We start from the raw sequence: 15,902 nt of genomic DNA on the forward strand, positions 1-15,902 counted from the left end.
CCTTTCCTTAAAAGCAGTTCTTCTAAGATATCAGACTTTGGACCAGTATGTTCACAAGGACCTATAAGCAGAATTTTCAAGGAAGCAAACCCAGAAAAGCTTGATAAAAAGAGACAATGATAATGCTATATGTATGGGCTCTCATTCTTTGGTCCCTGGGGATTCCCTCATACAAAGACTCCAAAAGAAATGTACAGATTCTTTAGTTAAGCCTGATGAACTTCTTGTGTTAAATGTCAAAAGCAGTTAAGGAATCAACCCTGAACAGAACAGTGAACTAGCAGGCTTTGCTACTGACCATCCCTCTCATAATAGTGAGCTGGCCAAAAAGTTTACTTGGGTTTTTCCATAAGATTTCAAAGAAAAACCCAAGTGAAAATTTTGGCCAACCCAATATATGCATATAAACACTCCATTTCTTAGTTTTCCCACAAAAATAAAACTTTGTGCTTGATTGTCTGCAATAGCAAAAGGTTGGGGAAAAAAATCTAATGTCTATTAAAAAAGGAAGTTGTGAAATAAACAATAGAATGTCTACACAATGAGGTATTAGGCAGCTATCAAAAAGGACAAGGAGGCTATTTTCCGGCACCGGAATAACTCCCATAGAGATTGAACATATAAAGGTGTTACCCGCTGTGTAAGAAGGAGCCATACAGTGACATACTTCTTCATATTGTTGAATTTGCATAAATAAATCAGAATTAGACGGTTACTCAGACTTCCACTGTGGCTCAGTTGGTAAAGAACCTGCATGCAATGCAGGAGACGCAGGCTCAGTCCCCCGGTGGGGATGATCCCCTGGAGAAGGAAATGGCAGTCCACTCCAGTATTTTTGCCTGGAAAATCCCATGGACAGAGGAGCCTGATGGCCTATAGCCCATGGTGTTGCCAAGAGCTGGACACGACTCAGCAACTAAACCACCTAATGGTTACTTGTACAGAGAAAATGGGAGGGGAATCGAAATAATGGGAACTGGGGTGACAGGCAGACTCTTCACCATTTTCTATTGTTGGGATTTTTGAGCCATGAAAGTGGATTACCTGTTCCAAAGCTTCTGTGATTAGAATCTGAATTATTTCCAAACTGGTTTGTTGAGAGCATTTGTTATACTATTCTCCAGAGAAGTAGGTTGAACTTGGACAATATTCTCCATTGGATGGAGGAGAAAACAGAGCCTCCAGGTGATCTGGCTAAGAGCCCTCCTCTGCCATTGTTTGATCTTGAGCCAACCGCTTAGCTTTTCTAACCGATCTATGACCTTGGAATAACAATATAATTGAAATAGTGACCTAATTAAAATGAAAACTTCTGCACAACAAAGGAAACTATAAGCAAGGTGAAAAGACAGCCTACGGAATGGGAGAAAATAATAGCAAATGAAGCAACTGACAAACAACTAATTTCAAAAATATACAAGCAACTCCTGCAGCTCAATTCCAGAAAAATAAACGACCCAATCAAAAAATGGGCCAAAGAACTAAATAGACATTTCTTCAAAGAAGACATACAGATGGCTAACAAACACATGAAAAGATGCTCAACATCACTCATCATCAGAGAAATGCAAATCAAAACCACAATGAGGTACCATTTCACGCCAGTCAGAATGGCTGCAATCCAAAAGCCTACAAGCAATAAATGCTGGAGAGGGTGTGGAGAAAAGGGAACCCTCTTACACTGTTGGTGGGAATGCAAAGTAGTACAGCCACTATGGAGAACAGTGTGGAGATTCCTTAAAAAACTGGAAATAGAACTGCCTTATGACCCAGCAATCCCACTGCTGGGCATACTAACCAAGGAAACCAGAATTGAAAGAGACACGTGTACCCCAATGTTCATCGCAGCACTGTTTATAATAGCCAGGACATGGAAGCAACCTAGATGCCCATCAGCAGACGAATGGATAAGAAAGCTGTGGTACATATACACAATGGAGTATTACTCAGCCATTAAAAAGAATACATTTGAATCAGTTCTAACGAGGTGGATGAAACTGGAGCCTATTATACAGAGTGAAGTAAGTCAGAAAGAAAAACACCAATACAGTATACTAACACATATATATGGAATTTAGAAAGATGGTAACGATAACCCTGTATGCGAGACAGCAAAAGAGACACAGATGTATAGAACAGTCTTTTGGACTCTGTGGGAGAGGGAGAGGGTGGGATGATTGGGGAGAATGGCATTGAAACATGTATAATACCGTATAAGAAACGAATCGCCAGTCCAGGTTTGATGCAGGATACAGGATGCTTGGGGCTGGTGCACTGGGACAACCCAGAGGGATGGTATGGGTTCAGGAGGGGGAACATGTGTACACCCGTGTGGATTCATGTTGATGTATGGCAAAACCAATACAATATTTTAAAGTAATCAGCCTCCAATTAAAATAAATAAATTTAAATTAAAAAAAAAAAAGAAATGGTGAGTGTGGAGTGGCAGACAAGGCCTCAGTGAAAGTTAGCTGCTGTTCTATGGCTGGTCAGTGTCTGAGATCCTTGAACCCAGGTCTCCTGATTCCTAGTCCAGTGTGCACTTCACCAGAAGCTCTGTAGGAAAGTGGCTGCTCTTTTTCTCTTTTAAGATTTTAAAAAACATGGACCTTTTAAAAGTCTTTATTGAATTTGTCACAATATTGCTTCTGTTTTGATTTTTTTGGCCCTGAGGCACGTTGGATCTTAGCTCCCTGACCAGGCATAGAATCCACATACCCTACACTGGAAGGCCAAGTCCCAACCACTGGACCACTGGGGAAGTCCCCATGGCTGTTCTTTACTGTTCAAATATTTCAAGATTTCTTGGAAGGAAGGTATCTTCTAAGAGGTAAGAATCATTTGGTATTAATAAAGGAATGCCTCTGAAAAGGATAGATTTTTCCATCCTAAAAGTTGTTCTGTTTTCTGGTTGTTGTAACGCTTTAAGCATTGATGGATGAATTAATATGTCTGAGGTTTGATTAAAAACACTGTAGGGCTAGAGGAAGTAGGTGGGGAGCGTAGATGAAACAAACTGGCTGTAAGTTAAAAACTGTTGAAGCTAGATGATGTGTACATGGCGGTTTAGGTACTATTTTGCCTACTTTTAGATATGTTTAACATTTTCCGTGCTAAAAGGTAAATATATATACATACACACATATATAGTAGCAGAATAAAGATGGCTACAAATTCTCTGATACTGCCTCTTTTTGAGCGGTGGGGTCTATGTCTCCTCCCCTTAAGCTGGTGGCTGTTTTGATCAACAGAATACAGTAGAAGGGACCCTCCCTGTTAGTTTACTGACTGTGGCTTTAAGACTGGCAGCTTCTAGCCACTGTCTCTTGGGACACAAGCCTGGCTCCTGGAATTGCCATGTACGATGTCTGACTTTCCTGCTGAGACACCACAAGGAGTGGTGTTGAGACCACATGGAGAGGGGAAGGGGCTCAGCTTTCCAACTGGTGCCACTGAGGAGCCCAGCTCCTTGGGAATGAAGCTATCTTTGTCCCCACCAGCCCAGCCCTGGGACCAACTGGATACCGCTGAGTGACTTAGTTCTTGCACCTCATAAAATGCACCTTTTTGCATTCTCATAAAGCAGGAGAATTGCCCAGTCAAACATGCTCAGTCAAAATTCCTGCCTCACAGAGAGTGAGCATAGTGGGATGACTGATGTTTTAAGCACCAAAATTTATGGTTGTTTGTTACCCAGCAGTAGAGGGACAACACACACATGGACATACCTACTTTTTTATATTATTATTTTTTATTGAAGTATAGCTGACTTGTTGTTGCTGTTGTTGAGCTGCTAACTCATGTCTGACTCTTTATGACCCTATGGACTGTAGCCCACCAGGCTCCTCTGTCCATAGGATTTTCCAGGCAAGAATACTGGAGCAGGTTGCCAGTACCTTCTCCAGGGGATCTTCCCAACCCAGGAATCGAACCTGCATTTCCTGCATTGGCAGGGAGAGTCTTCACCACTGAGCCACCAAGGAAGCCTCAATATCGTTCTATTTATTGCTATGCAGCAAAGTGATTCAGTTATTCTTTTTTTAATGTTCTTTTCTCAGACATACTTACTTTAAAAACTAAGTGCGAGACATTTAAACATCTGGCTACCTAAAATGTTGCATCATGATCAAACTAAGATATAAAATTATGAAGAGCTTGGTTCTCAGTGTGACAAATTTATTTAAGTATTTGAAATTCAGGACGGTATTATAAAAGCAGACTGGGTCTTTTCAGTAAGTAAATTGTAATGAAAGGTTGTGAAAGACTTTCAGAGTCTGAGAAGTTCTACTAGTCTTCATTTGGTACCGGTTTTGCTGACAAAGGGACAAAAACTTTTCAAAAGTTCTTAGGAAAAAAGAACACAAACAGCTTACAGATAGATGCAGCCATATCTCAATTAAATGTGATTTAGTGGTCACTTTTTAGAGTTTTCAGCGTCATCCTTTCATTTGGTAATATGCATGTTTCACCAAGTAGACAAATTAATCATAAAATTTTGAGCATCCATTGATTTTTAAATCCAGTTTATTCATCATCTGCTTGTGCAAATTGCACTTAGGTTGACTTAAGTGGTAATTTCAATTGACGGAGACAGTTCCAATTTGTTCAGATTCATACATGACATAGAAACAACAAAACCAAAAAAGACAGAACTTCCTGTGTCCCAGTGCTTTCTGTAGAGCTTTTTCCAGCTCTTGGATTGGGCAGATCAAACCCCAGCTTTTCAGGAAGATCCCTCTCGCTTACCCTATTGCTGAACAGCGTCCCAGGTTACTAACTGAGCCCTGGCTCTCTTTTACTGTGGTCACTCTGAGGGCATTATATTTTACATTGGATTGTTGCTGTCTTTCTCCGCCATGTACAAGACCCTTTGGACCTAAAACATTGAGTGGCATCTAGTAGATATGTAATAAATATTTGTTTAAGTGAATATTTTTATCCCAATTGATTTATGGTGAGAAACCACCCAAATGTATCGAAATATGGGAACCATTACATAAGTTACATTGGGGTTGGCCAAAAAGTTCGTTCAGGTTTTTACTGTAAGCCGTTAAACCGAAACAAAGTTTTTGGCCAACCCAATAGTATAGCCATGTGTTAGAATAATGTGCGAATTATGATGTGGTGCTAAGTTCCGAAGCAGTACACTGTGGGAGGACTTCAAAATTATGCCAGGTCTGCAGGAGGAGACCACTGGCCTCCTGACATGCAGTTTCTCTTCTCTGGGAAGAATGATTAATAGTCATTAGCTTGCTCTGAAAGAAGGCAGTTAGGCACCTGCTGCCTGAGGGAAGGACAGAGTATTTTCTGTGGCTGAGCCAAGTTCGCTGTCGGGTGCTTCTTTGTGCAAATCATTCTCAGGAGGAAGTGCTCTTGTTTGCATGAGGAGCCCAGGACCTTCTGAGAGGAAGTGACCGTCCCTGAAACTCACAGTTAAACGAGTCTGTCGGGTCAGGCTGGAAGGGCCCTAAGGCTTGCAGTTGGCATAGGCAGAAGGTCTTTTGAGAAAATTACCTTGAGGGTAGAAAGAGATAGGACGGGTGTGTATCCTATTGTGTCCTGAGCTGGCACACGTCAGTGACCATTCTAGGCCCATGAACGTGAAAGTAAGGGAGTGTGCCAGGGCACAGGGTCTTGGAGGCAGGCCCGTGCCAAGGATGTGGTTCTGAGAATGCTGACCTCACCAAATGGTCCATCTAGTGGCCAACTTCTCAGCCATGCTTAACACTGCAATGTGGTTAAATACAGGCTGTAGTCTCTGGGACCCTAGGGAGATTCACTCTATCTCCCCTGGGCCCTGGATGACATCAGAGTCACCCCCACCTGACCCCGGTAAGCAGGAAGACACCCCTGGAGTGACAAGTGTGCGAGGAAGCCAGACTGGACTTCCTGTGAACCTTGGTAAGAAATTCAAGTACTTCTCTTTGGGAAACCAGGGGATGGAGGGATTGTGTTCCATCTTATACTATGAAGTCAGATATCTTCATTACAGGTTCTACTGGGTTAAAGGGTAGACCCCCCTCCCAACATTCGTGTCCACCTGAGACTGTGACTTTAAAGTCAGAATGTGACTTTATTTGGAAATAGGGTATTTGCAAAAGTAATTAGTTAGGATCAGGTCATATTGGACTATGTTGGAGCCTAAATCCAGTGACTGGTGTTCTTATAAGAAGGCCATGTGAACATACAAAGAGGCAGACACGCAAGGAAGAAGGCCATGTGAAGACAGAGGCAGGGTCTGGTACTTTGTTCCAACAATCCTAGGAAATTAATACACATGCATTTATAGAATGATCTTAATTTTGAAAAAAATGATAGATAAGTACCTGTATGTGTATTCACAGGGGAAGGCATACAAAAAAAGTGGGATCTTACACAAGGAACCTGTAGCAAAATGTTAGCTGTGGTTATTTTTAGTGGTATGAAAATGATCAACTTTTATTTCCTTCTTTTTTCTCCTTCAATTTTTCTATAACCAGCAGTTATTGCTTTAATAATCAGAACTAAATTAACTGCTCCTCTAATGGATGCTTCTGGCACATTAACACCCAAATCTGTAAATCGGATTGCTTTAAATCCCACTTTTAAAAGTACTTAGAGGGACTTCCCTGGTGGCCCAGTGGCCAAGGCTCTGTGCTCCCAATGCAAGAGCCTGGGGGTCACTCTCTGGTCAGGGGACTAGATCCTACACGCCACACAAAGATTGAAGACCCACATGCCAAGACCTGGTGCACCCAACTAAGTAAATAAATAAATATTAAAAATAAAAAGTACTTATACTAGCTTAATCAGTATTGCCCTCCAAATGTATTTGTCTTTCTAAACACAGCTATGGTTTGCTTTTGTTTAGTTTTTTATTTCTTTGTTTTATTTTCTGTCAAAAGATAATCCTCTTCAAGTTACAAAACTCCACAGGCCTGTGAAGTTTATTTCTCAATTCTTCCTTCTAACCATGTTGATGTTTAAAATTAGCTGGTGTTTCTAGTCTCGTGAGGAATAAATGAAAGAACCTTGATAATGATAATGATCAGCCTGACTCTGTGCTGGGCATTATTCTGTGCGTTTACACATTGACCTGGGCTAGAACCCTCTTCATCTCCAAAATGGCCAGTGTGGATAACCAGTGATGCGATTACCCTATGAAGTCCTATTGTGTGTGCGGGTGTATGTGTGTGCGTGCGAGCACTCGGTCGCTTGTTGTGTCTGACTCTTTGCAACCCTATGGACTGTGGCCCGCCAGGCTTCTCTGTCCATGGGATTCTCCAGGCACGAATATGGGAGTGGATTGCCGTGCCCTCCTCCTAGGGGATCATCCCAAACCAGGGATCTACCCTGAGTCTCTTGCATTTCAGGCAGTTTCTTTACCACTGAACCACCGGGGAAGCCCCATGAAGTCCTATTACTATCCCCCATTTTACAAATGAGGAAACCAAGGCACAGAGCAATTCAAGAATCTGCCCAAGTTCACACAAGGAAATGAGGGACAGAGCTGCGATCTGAACCCAAACTCCAGAATCCATGCTTGTCTAAATACTAAACAATACATTTGCACTACATCTGGTAGAAGAATATGGAAGAGTAGAGATACTATAAGTGAAGTACAACTTTTTGCTAAGTAATTAGGTGCCTTAGATGTTATTTTTTTAGAATTTGTCTTGATGTGGACCATTCTTTTTTTTTTAAGTCTTTATTGAATTTGTTACAATATTGCTTCTGTTTCATGTTTTGGTTTTGTGGCCATGAGGCATGTGGGATTTTACCTCCCCAGCCAGGGATCAGACCTGCACCCCTGCATTGGAAGACGAAGTCTTAAACCCTGAACTGCCAGGGAAGTGCCTTTTAGGTGTTATTTAAAATCTGTTTTATATCCTACAAATAAGCGCGATCCAGAGTAAAACAGATATAATATGTTCCCTTAAAGTCCTGGAAAAATGAGTCTGAAATTGAGCCGTTAGGCAAGGACATGGTTAGAAAATCAAAAGGCTGTGGAGACCAGCTGACCCCAGGGCACAGGGTAAACCGATCCCTGACTTAAAACTTTTCACGGCCTCTGTGCCCTCAGGGTCAAGTTTAACAGTCCTTTCCCAGACTCCAAGACTGTTCACCTTTCCAGTCTTACAGGTTTTCTTTCTGCTTCTGGGACATTCTTTTCTGCTACTTCCAAGTTTTTCTCTACACAAGCTGTTCCCTCTGCCTGAAGAGCCCTCCCTTCTTCCCCATGTTTGCCAAGAAAGTTCAAGGTTAAACTCCACTTTTCAGAGAGGTATTTCTTGACCCTGGTCCCCACCCCTCCACTCCACTCTACCACCCCTGCTCTGGACCCTCTGTGAGTTTTGGTCCCTCAGTTACACACACCAAGGGCTTGCTTTGCTCATGTTCGTAACACTCATGGCTCCAGTGCAACCTCTGTCTTCTCCATTCTGCTGGAGGGCCCTTATTCAGCTTGCTTAATGCCATGTCCCCAGCATCAACACACAGGGAGTCATCTGGAAATATTTGTAAACTGAATTCCTGACAATCACACAGACTAAAAGAAACAGAAGACTGCCCCCCCCACACACATAAGCTTTGGGCTTGAAAAGTTTACCACTAATGAAAGCAATCGACAAGCATTCACGAGTGCGTGTGTGCTAAGTTGCTTCAGTTGTGTCCGACTCTTTGTGACCCTATGGACTATAGCCCTCCAGGCTCCTCTGTCCATGGGATTCTCTAGGCAAGATTATTGGAGTAGGTTGCCATGCCCTACTCAGGGGGATCTTCCTGACCCAAGGATCCATCCAGCGTCTCTTATGTTTCCTGCATTGGCGTGTGTGTTAATTGCTCAGTCGTATCCTACTCTTTGTGACCCCATGGACTGCAGCCCTCCAAGGCTCCTCTGTCCATGGGATTTTCCAGGTTTTTTACCACTAGCACCACCTGGGAAGCTCACATCAATCATAAGACTGCAAAATTAACAGAATGGGGTTAAGGCCACGGCTGAGGTTGTCCTATTTATTTACCCCTAAAGCTGATGGTTAAATTCATCAAATAGGATTTTGAGAAGATGTCTTGCCTGTATTAAATTAACTATGCTATGTTCTAAATTGCACATAAGAATTTACATTTCTCAGATCTCATCTTGTACTGAAAGATCCAGCTTCCATCTGATACTAAGATATGCTCCACATTAGGAAGATAAATAAGCAGACCTGGAACTAACAAATGATTAGATATCATAAGGGGCTAATTTTTTTTTTCCTGCTGGAGAAATTAGTCATGACATATATAAATATTAACTATAGGTATTTATATCAGGAAACCAAAAGTGTTAGTCGCTCAGTTCAGTTCAGTTCAGTTGCTCAGTCATGTCCGACTCTTTGTGACCCCGTGAACCGCAGCACGCCAGGCTTCCCTGTCCATTACCAACTCCTGAAGTCCACCCAAACCCATGTCCATTGAGTCAGTGATGTCATCCAACCATCTCATCCTCTGTCGTCCCCTTCTCCTCCTGCCCTCGATCTTTCCCAGCATCAGGATCTTTTCAAATGAGTCAGCCCTTCGCATCAGGTGACCAAAGTATTGGAGTTTCAGCTTCAACATCAGTCCTTCCAGTGAACACCCAGGACTGATCTCCTTTAGGATGGACGGTTGGATCTCCTTGCAGTCCAAGGGACTCTCAAGAGTCTTCTCCAACCCCACAGTTCAAAAGCATCAATTCTTCTGCACTCAGCTTTCTTTATAGTCCAACTTTCACATCCATACATGACGACAGGAAAAACCATAGCCTTGACTAGATGGATCTTTGTTGGCAAAGTAATGTCTCTGCTTTTGAATATGCTATCTAGGTTGGTCATAACTTTCCTTCCAAGGAGTAAGCATCTTTTAATTTCATGGCTGCAATCACCATTTGCACTGTTTTGGAGCCCCCCAAAATAAAGTCAGCCACTATTTCCATGGTTTCCCCATCTATTTGCCATGAAGTGATGGGACCATTTGCCATGATCTTCGTTTTCTGAATGTTGAGCTTTAAGCCAACTTTTTCACTCTCCTCTTTCACTTTCATCAAGAGGCTCTTGAGTTCTTCTTCACTTTCTGCCATAAGGATGGTGTCATCTGCATATCTGACGTTATTGATATGTCTCCCGGCAATCTTGATTCCAGCTCGTGCTTCATCCAGCCCAGCGTTTCTCATGACGTACTCTGCATAGAAGTTAAATAAGCAGGGTGACAATATACAGCCTTGACGTATTCCTATTCCTATTTGGAACCAATCTGTTGTTCCATGTCCAGTTCTAACTGTTGCTTCCTGACGCTCAGTCATATCCAACTCTTTGCAACCCCATGGACTATAGCCCACCAGGCTCCTCTGTCCATGAAATTCTCCAGGCAAGAATACTGGAGTAGTTAGTCATTCCTTTCTCCAGGAGATCCTCTTGATCCAGGCAGAGATCGAACCCAGGTCTTCTGCATTGCAGGCAGGTTCATTACCATCTGAGTCACCAGAGAGAGGTAACCAAAAAGCAAGACAACTGATTTTTTATGATACTTATGAATTATTTTGTTAGTTTATATAACTCAGAGATCAGCTGCCTGGGTACACCCCAGATATTCCAGAATTGTGGGAGGTACTCTGTTAGATAATATTTAAATAAAAATTTTCAACTACATAGGGTATCAGATGGTGATGAGTTGCCAAATTCTATGGAGGAAGTTAAGCAGGAGAGAGGACTAGGGAGTGAGGGGACAGAGGAGTATTAAGGATCCTGGATAAAGCCTCCCCAAGAAGGTGGCTTTCGAGAAAAGACTTGAAGTTGGTGCGGGAAGGGTGGAGGTAGGACAGAGAGGGTGCAACCTTTCCAGCAAGTTCAAAGGCCCCCATGTCTGGTGAGTTCAGGAACCCAGAGGCTGATCTGCTTGGAGCAGAGCCAGCAAAGTGGAGAGAAGCAGAAGGTGGAGACTGAGCAGCTTGGGGTAGGAAATAAATGGTATGTAAGGTCTTGGCTTTTAACCTGATGAAGTGGGAAGACACTGGAGGGTGTGGCAAGAGGTGTCATATAATCTGACAACTTGTTGAGTAGAGATTGAAGGGTCAAGCGTGAAAGCTCAGTGAATAATCTGGAGGCTTCTACAGAAAAGCAGACCAGAGAAAATGGTGACCTGGATCAGGGAGCTGGCAGTGGGTGAAGAAAAGAGGTCAGCTTATAAATATATTTTGAAGATGGAACCACTTGTCTGATTACTTCCTTTTCAGTGTTGATACAACAGCCACATTTTTTTTCAGAAAACTTGTGCCAATTAGTACTTCCTACGGGCAATTTATAACTTCAGATATGCAGATGACACCATCCTTATGGCAGAAAGTGAAGAAGAACTCAAGAGCCTCTTGATGAAAGTGAAAGAGGAGAGTGAAAAAGTTGGCTTAAAGCTCAACATTCAGAAAACTAAGATCGTGGCAAATGGTCCCATCACTTCATGGCAAATAGATGGGGAAACCGTGGAAACAGTGTCAGACTTTATTTTTCTGGGCTCCAAAATCACTGCAGATGGTGATTGCAGCCATGAAATTAAAAGATGCTTACTCCTTGGAAGGAAAGTTGTGATCAACCTAGATAGCATATTCAAAAGCAGAGACATTACTTTGCCAACAAAGATCCATCTAGTCAAGGCTATGGTTTTTCCAGTGGTCATGTATGGATGTGAAAGTTGGACTATAAAGAAAGCTGAGCGCAGAAGAATTGATGCTTTTGAACTGTGGGGTTGGAGAAGACTCTTGAGAGTCCCTTGGACTGCAAGGAGATCCAACCGTCCATCCTAAAGGAGATCAGTCCTGGGTGTTCACTGGAAGGACTGATGTTGAAGCTGAAACTCCAATACTTTGGTCACCTGATGCGAAGGGCTGACTCACCACTCACCTGATGCTGGGGAAGATCGAGGGCAGGAGGAGAAGGGGACAGCAGAGGATGAGATGGTTGGATGGCATCACCAACTCAATGACATGAGTTTGGGTAAACTCTGGGAGTTGGTGATGAACAGGGAGGCCTGGCATGCTGTGGTTCATGGGGTCACAAAGAGTCGGACACGACTGAGCAACTGAACTGAACTGAGCTGAACTGATGGGCAATTTAATGGGATTCCTTCGTAAAGAATCTACCGACCATACAGGAAACTCAGGTTTGATTCCTGGGTCAGGAGATACTCGACATTCTTGCCAGGGAAACCCCATGGACAGAGGAACTGGCGAGCTTTAGTCTATGGGATCACAAGAGTTGGACACGGCTTAGCAACTAAACCACTTTCTCTATACCTTCACCAACAGTGAATTAATGTATTGCTTAAAATTTTAGAAGTGAAAGTTAATTCACATTATTTATTTTTGGAGGGAGTCAGTTATTTCATGAAATGACCAAACTACAAGAAATGCCTTGGAGTTGAGAACCCCTCCCTTAGTAGGCAAGAGCTGTGGGCTGTATACCTTCAGCCTATTGGGATGACTAAACTGCTGAGCTGACCTCGTGTTACACACGGACCCATCTCTGCTCTCGCAAACCACATTAGAAAAGCGACAAGGTCAAATCGCACAACCGGAAGTGGCTCACCATCTGGACGTTCTACTTTGCCCTCCCACAATGAAAGGACTCTAGCTTCTTGTCGATTTGCTGTTGCTGTTGACACTGAGAAATAGTTCTTTGTTTTACTTAGGATGAAATGATTCAAAGCACTTTTCTAAGGCTCAGTCTTTAAAGACTTGTTGAATTTCCCACATGACAGTCCAACCCGGTGACCAGCAGAGCCTGCGCCTAGCAACTGTCCTTCAGCCCTTGATTTCTGGGTTTGCACTCATCCACTCTGGGGTGTGCACATTGCCATTTCATTTCTCACTTTGTTCTGCTGCGATAATTGCACGTTTGGGAAAAGGCAGCTAAAATATCACCGAGAAAATAAGAGAAGAAAAAGGTGACTTGTTGGAGTGCTTCCGTTAATTTAAGGCTTTATTCTGGTTTGCTTTCTGTCTGGCTTCCTATTTTAGGTATTTACTCCTCAGGGCTGGAGTAATTGCATTTCTGGGCTTTCTTCTTCAGAGTTGGCTTAGTAAGATTTTTCCAACACCTCAAAGGTTTTGTTTTGTTCCAATATATTCGGTTCCTTTGGACTGTTTGCCCTGAATGTCTTTCATCACTTCTCTGTCCCCTCCACCCCTTTGCAGATTTTCTATTGTTCGCACACTAGTTTCTTCTTGCACCTGGAATTGTTTGCTGAGACATCTCCATCTGCAAGCAAATTGAAAAGAGGTTGTTTCAGTAGGAGTGTCGCCTGCTCTTTCTCAGCGTGTGCTTGCATTTCTGTGACAGTTTGGGCGATGAACTAATTTCCCAGTGTTTGGCAGTACACCAGGATTGTTGACGCATCCATCACCACCCCCCCCCCCCAAACACACACACACCAGGAGAAAGGGTTCTGATTAAATCTCCCCCAAAGTCCCTCCCATTTGTCACTCACTTCCGCCTGGCTCTCCTGCTGCCCTTTGGTGGGAATTTTGGTTTTACATGAGAAAGAATTATTTTCTAGGTTAGATTTTTCCAAGGTAGCAACTTAACTGTGGTGGTTATCCTTTTTAAGAAGGGATGTCTTATTTTGGAACTGAGAAAGAAGCAGGGGGAATTCCATGAAAAATAACAGTGAAAGAAGAGAAGGTTGAAAATACACTACCACCTAAATTTCCATTTAAACTGAGAAATAGTTCGCACGATACCATCAAAACACAAGGCCTCCTTAGACGTGGGAGTCTGATCACCAGTTAGTCTTCCTCGTTGCTTGGTTGGAGTTTATCTTTGAACGCCTGGTTCTATGGAAGCAGTTGTCAAGGAAACCTGGACTGCAAGGCACTTCCTGAGTTCTTTCCGTGGGTCCCGCCTCTGAGAGCTCGGGTGTGCCGTGGAGGCTTCTGTCTGCAGCTTATTATAGTTTTATCTCGATTAATACGAACAATCACTTGGTGACTCAAGGCAATTTTTTTTTGCATCTCTTGATGAGGCATTGAAAACAATGAAACTGTCATTTTGTTCAGCAGCTGGATTTTAATGGATGTTCCACCTAACAGTTAGTCACTAATACTGTGTACAATGCACCATCCTCGAAGACTTTCATATGTGGATTTAGGATGGTGTCCTAATAAAAAGATGAGTCATGAAAACTACCCAGATTTTTAATTCTGTGAAGATGAAAATTATGATCTAAACATTATTCATAGTCTCCATTTCCCTACTGATAGGGATATAAGACTCATGGATTAAGAGAATCTTCATCTGTTCAGTGTGATTCTTGAAATGTTTCTTTCAGCACAGCTTTTAGATTTTCCTTTGCTTAAGCCCTTGTGCCATAATGTGAGGATTTTTAAATAGATAATTTTTTGTTTGTTTAGTTTAGGGAAAATCCATAATACTCTATATTTGGCTCTATTCAGAACTTAGCTATTCCCTAAAGTCATCTTCTAAATGAAATGAGGAACTTGGAAAAATGATTTTGTTTCCAATGTAGTAAGAAATCAGCAGGTCATCTTTCCTGGCTGAGTCCATTGGGCTGCTATCACACAATAACTTACAAACAACAGGAATTTATTTCTTATATTTCTGGAGGCTAGAGGTCTGAGATCAGGCTACCCACAGGGTTGGGTGATGAGCTATCTCCCTGTGACTTCACATGTGGGAGGGACGAAGGAACCCATTCAAGAGGACTCCGCTCTCATGACTTAAGCACCTTCTAAAGGCCTCATCTCTTAATACTATATTAGTATTATAGTAATATAGTATACTATATGTGCTCAGTTGCTCAGTCATGTCCGACTCCTTGCAACCCCACGGCCTCAGCCCTCCAGGCTCCTCAACCTGGAGGAGCCCCAGCCCTCCAGGCTCCTCTGTCCATGGGATTTTTCAGGCAAGAATACTGGACTGGGTTGCCATTTTCTCCTCCAGGGCATCTTCCCAACTCAGGGATCAAACCCAGGTTTCCTGAATTGCAGGCAAATTATCGTCTGAGCCACCCAGGAAGCCCCATATTATATATATATATATTAGAATATATATACTATATGTAATATAGTATACTATTTATGTCTATATAGTAGTATAGTATACTATAATATGAGCTTCTCTGAGGCTCAGAGGTAGAGAATCTGCCTTCCAATGTAGGAGATGTCAGTTTGATCCCTGATTCGGAAAGATCCCTTGGAGAAGGAAATGGCAACCCACTTCAGTATTTTTGCCTGCGTAATCCATAGGGTTGCAAAGAGTCAGACATGTCTTAGTGACTAAAAAGAACCCAAATATTATAAATAGTAATACAGTATATCATCTTTGGGGGTCAAGATTTCAAAATATGAATTTTGGAGGTGGAGCAGAAATATTCAGACCATAGCACTAGCTCAGCAGCTTTGTACTATTCATAATACCTGTGATCTAGTAAGTTCGGGTCAAAATTAGATGGCTAAATTCATTCCCTCATTCATTCATTCATCTAACCATCCAACATTTACTTTGAGGAAGCCTCTATAACTAACAGTGTAACTTCAGTGAAAGGCCATGTGGCATAGCAGATTGATGACTCATCTGAGCTAAGGCTGTGTATAGATGTACTATAGCCAGGTCTCATATACAGTGATAAAGGGCTTGGGTTTTTTTCTTGTAGCAAATGAAAGCCATTGCAAGACTGCAATCAGAGGGATAATGAGTGGCTGACGGCAACATGGAGGATAAATCAGGTGGAAGAGTGGTGGCAGGTGAGATTTGAGGAGTGTGTTGAGTGGCCCAGGCAAGCCTGATCTGATGATGGGACACCCAGGGTGCAGATGGGAGAAAACGAGCTCTAGAGATGTTTATGAGGAAGACTTGTAAAGATCTGATCGATTATCCCAGAGGCAGTAGGTGGGG

At 42.6% G+C, this 15,902-nt stretch overlaps 1 long non-coding RNA gene across 1 annotated transcript; it reads right to left on the reverse strand.

Moving 5' to 3' along the window:
* Positions 1-12,938: 12,938 nt before the first annotated feature.
* LOC133249782 (uncharacterized) lies at positions 12,939-13,873 on the reverse strand. Its single transcript, XR_009737097.1, has 2 exons — positions 13,730-13,873; positions 12,939-13,247 (listed from the first exon to the last, which is right to left on the reverse strand). It is a non-coding gene; the product is annotated as an uncharacterized LOC133249782 (long non-coding RNA).
* Between the last annotated feature and the right edge of the window lie 2,029 nt (positions 13,874-15,902).

The sequence above is a fragment of the Bos javanicus genome, chromosome 6, assembly GCF_032452875.1.
Source record: "Bos javanicus breed banteng chromosome 6, ARS-OSU_banteng_1.0, whole genome shotgun sequence".
NCBI classification, from domain to species: domain Eukaryota; kingdom Metazoa; phylum Chordata; class Mammalia; order Artiodactyla; family Bovidae; genus Bos; species Bos javanicus.